Raw genomic sequence first — 7,210 nt, 5'->3', positions numbered from 1 at the left:
ATAAAACTATCTGTATTTGCTGATGACCTGAGGGTTTACTTAGAAAATCTTAGGGAATCACCAAAGGCACTAATTGAGATAATAGCTTTGGCAAAGTTGAAGGTTACAAAATTAACTCACAAAAACAATGTAATTTCTACATAATAACAAAATTCAAGAGGCAATAATAGAAAATGAAATCCCATTCCAAATGAATACAAAATGAATTTAAACACTTGGGGACCAATCTATCAAAACAGCTTCAATACTTAGATTCAATTACAAAGTGCTTCTTAGAGAAAAAAAACAAAACAAATAGCTGGAAGAATATTTAATGCTCATGAATATACCATACCAATATAATAAAAACATCAGTACTACCAAGTTAATCTATAGTTTTAATGCTATTCTAATCAAATTATCAAAGGGATATTTTCCAGCACCCAACAAAATCATAAAATTAATTTGAAGAAACAAAAGATGTAGAACATGAGAGAAATAATGAAAAAAGTTAGAAATGAAGGAGTAATAACACTTCCAGACCTCAAATAATATTATAAAGCAGCAGTCATAAAAAAAAAATTTGGTACTGATAAAAAAATAAAGAAGAAAAATCAGTGAAATTGACCATACAAGGGAAAATCAGATGCAATGGAATTGAATAACCCAGTGTTTAATCAACCTGAAAATATATATTAGTTAGGAAAGGACTTCCTATTTGAAAGGAACCATTGGGTAAAATGGGAGAACAATCAGCTAGCAATTACCTTATGCCATATTCCATAATAAATTCCAAATGGATATGTAGAATGAAGCAGAGCTAAAATACATACATACGCAATGTAAATGGAAAGAACAACCACAAAGAATATGCCATTAAAAAAAGCTAAAAGAGAAGCAGATAACATGCCTTTCACATATGGATAGGAAGTGACAGAGGTCATTGCAAAAGATAAAATAGATCATTTTGATTAAATGAAATTGAAAGACTTTTACACAAACAAAATAAATGTATCTAGGATAAGACAGCAAGTGGTTGAATGGGGGAAAAATCTTTCTAGCAATTTTTTCAGTTAAGAGTTTGGTATCCAAGATATTTAAACAACTAACACACACATATACACATACACACACTCGTATATAACTATGCATACATATAAAATATGTATATACATATATATGCACATGTGGATAGAGAGATATCCAAAAGCCATTCCCAATAGGGAATAAACATTTACATAGCACCAACTATGTGCTAGGTACTGTTCTAAGTGCTTTACAAATATCTCATTCAATCCTCACAACAACCCTTGGAGATAGATGCTATGATTATTATCATTTTACAGTTGAGGAAATAAAATCAGAGATTAACTTGCCCAAGTAAGCATTTGAGGCCAGATTTGAACTCAGGTCTTCCTGTCTCCAGGCCCAGTGCTCTGTGTACTATGGTGCCACCTAGTTCCCTCTAGATTAGATTAATGGTCAAAGGATATGAACAAACAGTTCTCAAAAGATCCTGTGCCTGATTTATGAATCAGAGCTGGAGGTGGGTGGTGGTGTATTGCATAGAGAACTAGATTTAGTCAGGGGAAACTTAAGTTCAAGAACAGCTGCAGATACTTACTAGCTGTGTGATACTGGGAAAGTGATTTAACCTCTCTGCCTCAATTTCCTCATCAAAGGTCCTCATCAAAGGTCTGGAGTCAGGAAGACCCATATTCAAATCTGGCCTCAGACAGAATTGTCTGAGGTGTGTGTCTCTGGACAAGTCATTTAACCTCTGCCTCAGTTTCCTTGTCTGTAAAATGGGAATAATAATAGCATTTACTTCCCAGGATTGTTGTGAGGACTAAGTAAGATACTATACATAAAGCACTTTGCAAACTTTGAAGCACTATATAAGTGCTAGTTACTATTATTATTATTATTACAGCTATCATATAATAGGGACAATTGTTTTGAAGACAAAGTGCTCTTACTGATTTTATAGGTATTCAAATGTATATAATTGCAGTGTGTGAAAAATCTAATTTGGTAAATAATACAGCAGAAATTGGAAAGCTAGAAATACTATTTGGAACACATTTTATAAATTGTCAAGTGCTCAAGACGGAGAATACTTTGATGTCAAATAGTTGTAGTTAAAAGATAAATTTGGTGATTTATAGAAATCTAATTCATATTGCTCTAGCCCAGGGGTGAGCAACCTGCATGTGGCCACAGGTTCCCCACCCCTGCTCTAGCCTATTCAAGTGACTTCCATCTTTTCTTTAAAACTGTAAAACTTATGTCAGTCGATGTTTATAACAGCATCTCATATAGCAGTAGGCAGGTGCCTGAAGACCTCTTCTCACCGATGTGAGATATTCCAGCATGTGAAATTACTCCCTGAGGCAATGCAATAAACCTGTTCACCACGGACTAATTGAGGAGAGTAAAAAGTTAGACGAACAATTTAAACTACAAACAAATTTGGGTCTCCTTGCTTTTGTAGATTGCATGAAGAGAGATTTTTTCAGAAGCAGGCTCCAAAGTTATGCTAAGGATTGGTGGGTAGTTTAGAAACAAGAAATCTATGCTTACTCCCTCCCAAGGTCTGTAACCTTTTTCAACCTTTAGGAAGAACAATTGTGACACAACCTTATTTCTTTCCAGCTTCTATTAGCTAGTCTAGAAGAGTTTGTTTTTTTCTTCGACAAGAGTTTGTCAAAAGTGACCCTACTTGCTCCCATGCTTGGCATAATGCTCCTGAGGAAAGGGGGAAATTGAGATTTTTTTGGTGTTGTTGCAGTCAAAATAATTGGTTGAAAAAAGACTGGTTGAAATTTTTCTTTAAAAGTTTCAACAATATTATTGTACCTGCCTCATCTGCAAGAGACATAATGTTGGGAAACAAAATCAAGACAAAGAGAGCAGCATATAAGATAAGTCTTTTTCTTTGTTCATATATTGATTTTATTCAAAATGACTAAATGCTAAAATGATGACTATGTTCTTGTTATAGCTATATATGGTTTTTTTTGGTTGTTGTTGTTGTTGTTTTGGGGAGACAATGGGATGAAGTGACTTGCCCAGGGTCACACAGCTAGTATCAAGTGTCTGAGGTCATATTTGAACTCAGGTCTTCCTGAATCCAGAGCCAGTGCTCTCTCTACTGCTATCTAGCTGCCTTACTATATATGGTTTTAGGATGAACAGAAATCCATCCTACAGTTAACATAGACTCCAAAGTAGTCACAAAGAAGATTGCTGAAGGATTGTTGTAACCAAATTACTGTTAAATAAATGCCTGCTGGAAGCCTGATTTCAGCAATTAAAGTCAAGATTAATTGGACATGTTTGTAATAAAGCCATCACTGAAGTTTCGGAATAGAAATACATAAAGGCCTAGAAAGAGAACAGTAGTTGATACAATTGGTTACTCAGTCAACAAGCATTTAGTAAGCATTTACTACTGCTGCTAGGTACTGTGGCTAAGCTCTGGGGATATTGAGAAAGGTAAAAACACGGTCCCTACCTTCAAGAAGCACTTAGAAAATGTCACTGTCTTTATGACAGGAGTCTTATTGAATCAACTCCAGGTGGATTTTGGAGAGTTCCACATCATTTGGGTAGCTAGGTACCACAATGGCTAGAGTGCCTGTCAGGAAGCCCCTGGTTCAAATCCAGCCTCAGATCCTTACTCACTGTGTGTGTGATTCCAGGCAAGTTACTTAACCTCTGTTTACTCAGTTTCCTCATCTGTAAAATGGAGATAATAATAGCACCTACCTCCCAGGGTTGTGGTGAGGTTCAAATGAGATAATAACTATGAAGGGTTTAGCACAGTACTGGGAGCACTATATAAATGTCATACACACACACATGTGTGTGTGTGTGTGTGTATAATATATGTGTTACATATAGTAAGGGCTATATAAATGTTAGCTATCATCCTCATCATTTCTGTGCTAGGCAACCACATAAAAACTTTCCCCACTAATGAGTGAGATAATCTAATCGGTGAGCCACTCCAGTGAGACAAAAGTCCAGAATTTCTTGAACGACCAGCTGTGAGCCATAACCAATGCCCTCACTCATCACTGTTGGCCTGAAAGGTCAAAGAACCAAGAATCCCATTTGTTTTATGGCCATGAAGTTATGTCTGCAGGTTCTTAGGTTGGAAGGACAGATATTCACAATGCACTTTTCTTGCCATTACAGGAATCTGGACCCTGCCTTTGGGATGCTGGAAAGTCTGCACTGGGACTGTCATCAGTCAACAAGCATTTATTAAGCAATTACTATGAGTCAGACACTGTGCTAAGTGCTGGAGATAAAAGAAGGCAAAAATGCAATCCATGCCTTTCAAGGAGCTCACACATATATAAGCAAGTATGTACATAAAGGTACATACAGGATAAACAGGAGGTAATCTAATACTAAAAACAATAGAGGCATGGTGGATGGTGGGAAAGGCCTCTTGCAGGTGAGATTTGAGATGTACTGAAGGAAGCCTGGGAACATTGGAGATGGAAAGGAGGGAGAGGATTCCAGTCATAGGAGACAGGTAGCAAAAAAGCTGAGCTGGGAGAAGGAGCGTTCTATTCCAGAAACAGTTAAGTAAGCCAGTGTCTCTGGATGGTAGAATACTCAAAGGGCAGTAAAATATAAAAAGACTGGAAAGGTAAGAAGGGACCAGGTCATGAAGGACTTTAAAAGTCATACATAGCACTGTATGTTTGATCCTGGAGGTAATGGGAAGCCACTGGAATGTATTCCTGTGGCAGCTGAGTGGAGGAGGGAATGAATGGGGAAAGATTAGAGGCAGAAAGACCAATCAGTAAGCTACTGCAACAGTCCAGGGGAGAGATGGTGAAAAGGGGGGGGGGGGGGGAGGAGAAGAGAGGGAACTGCTTAAATAAAGAGAATAGGACCTTTATAATCACTTGATAAGAGCTTAATCTGACCTGTGATAAAATCAGATATTTGACATGAAATAGAAATTAGGGAACTTTCAAACCCTTACAATTGTCCCGATGCAATATGGACAAAAGTTTGAGATGAGGATGTAATTGCAGGATGTGATCTGATTTTTCTGTTGAACAAATAATACAAAGTACGCTTTCCAGATGAGAGTTATGGTTATATTTGAAGAATCAGTATGCAGACTCAGAATCTCTATTCTGTAATAGCTGTGGCTAAAGGGAATCAGGCTATCTACTGGCTAATAAAAAAATGTTATTTTTAGGTTCCAGCTATCATTAAGCTGGACTACCTTACACATATGTGAATGCCACGTTTTGTCTCTACCAATTGCATCGCTCTCTGTGCCTCAATTCTCAAGACAATGCCATAGTGTTGGCACAGTGTTCTAACACAGAGGATAGTTCCTTGTCATTTCACTGCTTTGTTAGCTCTAATGTATTAAAACACAGAGAACTTCTTATTTTGGATTAGCAAGTCATGCTTCAGCACAAAAAGGGGAGGAATATAGAAGCAGATGAAAACCCTCCCTTTTAGTTCAACTGAAAACAGAAAATAAAGTCTAAAGTCCTTTCCAGAATTTTTCCTTTAGGAAAATGTGTAAAAGATCAAGAATAAAAGCTAAGTGAGCCTGAACCAAAAGCCTTAACAATGGTAACTGTGGTAACAAGAAACATCTCATCTAATTAAGATCTTTGCCCTCTTTCCCTTTTCTGTAGGGATTGGGTTGGTGATCTGAGGGAGGTGGTCACTTTGATTACTTCAGGAGAGCCCTGTAGGGGAGTGGTCAGAGAAGGATGAATGATTTCAGAAGAATGATTCCCCAGGGGTCTTCAGGAAAGACAAGGTGATTAAAGTTCTATTAGATGAAGTATGCTAAACCCAAACTGTGTTTTATCATATTGTGGCATTTTTTTTTTCAGGATTCCTATGAATATTACTTAAAATATCCTGTGTTAGAGAGACACCCAAGGTAATCAAGGGACTCTGCCAGTTTGGCTAATTTCCTCTCAAGCAGCCAAAGCTTGAGTGTAGAATAATAAATTAATAAAAATATAAAAATTGTCTCAGGCAGATGCACAGTACAGTATATATAGTATATATATGTACACACACACACATATATACATACACATGTATGTATACACACATATACCTATATGTGTATATAAACATTTTTATTTATTCCCTCCATCCCCACCACCTTATAAATCTCTTCCCAAAACTCTGGCTAGGTTAATTGTAATTGCTCAGCTTCTTTTCAAATATATATTACAGGTGATAAGATACCAATCTATTAAGGGAGATTTCTAAAAGAATTACCTCCAAAAAAGTCTCCTTGGACTAAATATTTTTAGTGTTGATGTCTTTCAATAAGCACTTCTCAAACCCCTATAACAGAGTCCAGAATTAACTAATAGCTGTTAAGTTGTGTTTCTTACCCTAGAGAATCTGATAAGCTAATTATACTAATACTGATGAAGCAGAGAACTAAATCAGAAACTTTATGCTGTAAATACAAACAGTGCCCTAAAAGCTAAAAAAAATAAAATAAAATTAAGGGTTGTTTTTCCAGTACCTTGTGACGCCCTTCCTGATCTTGAGGGTATCCAAGAGTTTCTTTCCCTTATCTTGTGACACCATAAAACTTCCCCCCTATCCTGGACCATAACAATTCCTTGTCTCCCTCATCCTGAGTCATAAAATTTCCTGTCTTCCTTATAATGGGTCCCCTATCCTGTCATCTATCTTCCTCATCCTGTGTTGTGACAATTCCCCCTTATCTTGTAAGATAAAACAGACCCCTGTTCCTCTGTAAGTTGTTAGTCCTCCTTCCAGGGCTAGCCTGATCCTTTTGCATCAATAAAGCTCCCAATGGTTACAGAGAAGGTCTAAGTGAATTCTTTCACACCTGAACCAGCTCTCCCAACTCTAACCTCAACACTTTATGGTAATATTAAGTAGAAAAGTTCTAGAATATTATTGAGAAACTGCTTCAAAAGGCAAGAGCAAAAGATGTGTTCTTCAAAAGATTGAACTGCAGGACCTCATTCAACCCCATTCCATCCCAATGTCTGTTGTAATGTAAAAGCTGGGAATAAAATATATTTTCTTCATTGCTTCAAATGGAAATAGAGTTCCCCCTATTCCTACCCCCTCTCTAAAAAGTTTTATAATATTTATCTTTTAAAAGAAGCTATTAATTAGGAGAAGAAACTTTATAGGTGCTTTAGATGAACTATAGGCTTTGAAGCTCCCTTATAGG

At 36.8% G+C, this 7,210-nt stretch overlaps 1 protein-coding gene across 1 annotated transcript in view; it reads left to right on the top strand.

Annotated features, from left to right (window-relative positions):
- Positions 1-7,210, top strand: part of LOC114037059 — a 159,588-nt gene that overhangs the window by 88,412 nt on the left and 63,966 nt on the right. The window lies entirely within an intron of this gene.

Source organism: Vombatus ursinus, unplaced genomic scaffold (genome assembly GCF_900497805.2).
Source record: "Vombatus ursinus unplaced genomic scaffold, bare-nosed wombat genome assembly UNPS02010219.1, whole genome shotgun sequence".
Classification (NCBI taxonomy): domain Eukaryota; kingdom Metazoa; phylum Chordata; class Mammalia; order Diprotodontia; family Vombatidae; genus Vombatus; species Vombatus ursinus.
Note: the sequence above shows the minus strand (reverse complement) of the source record. Positions and strands in the feature narration are given on the sequence as shown.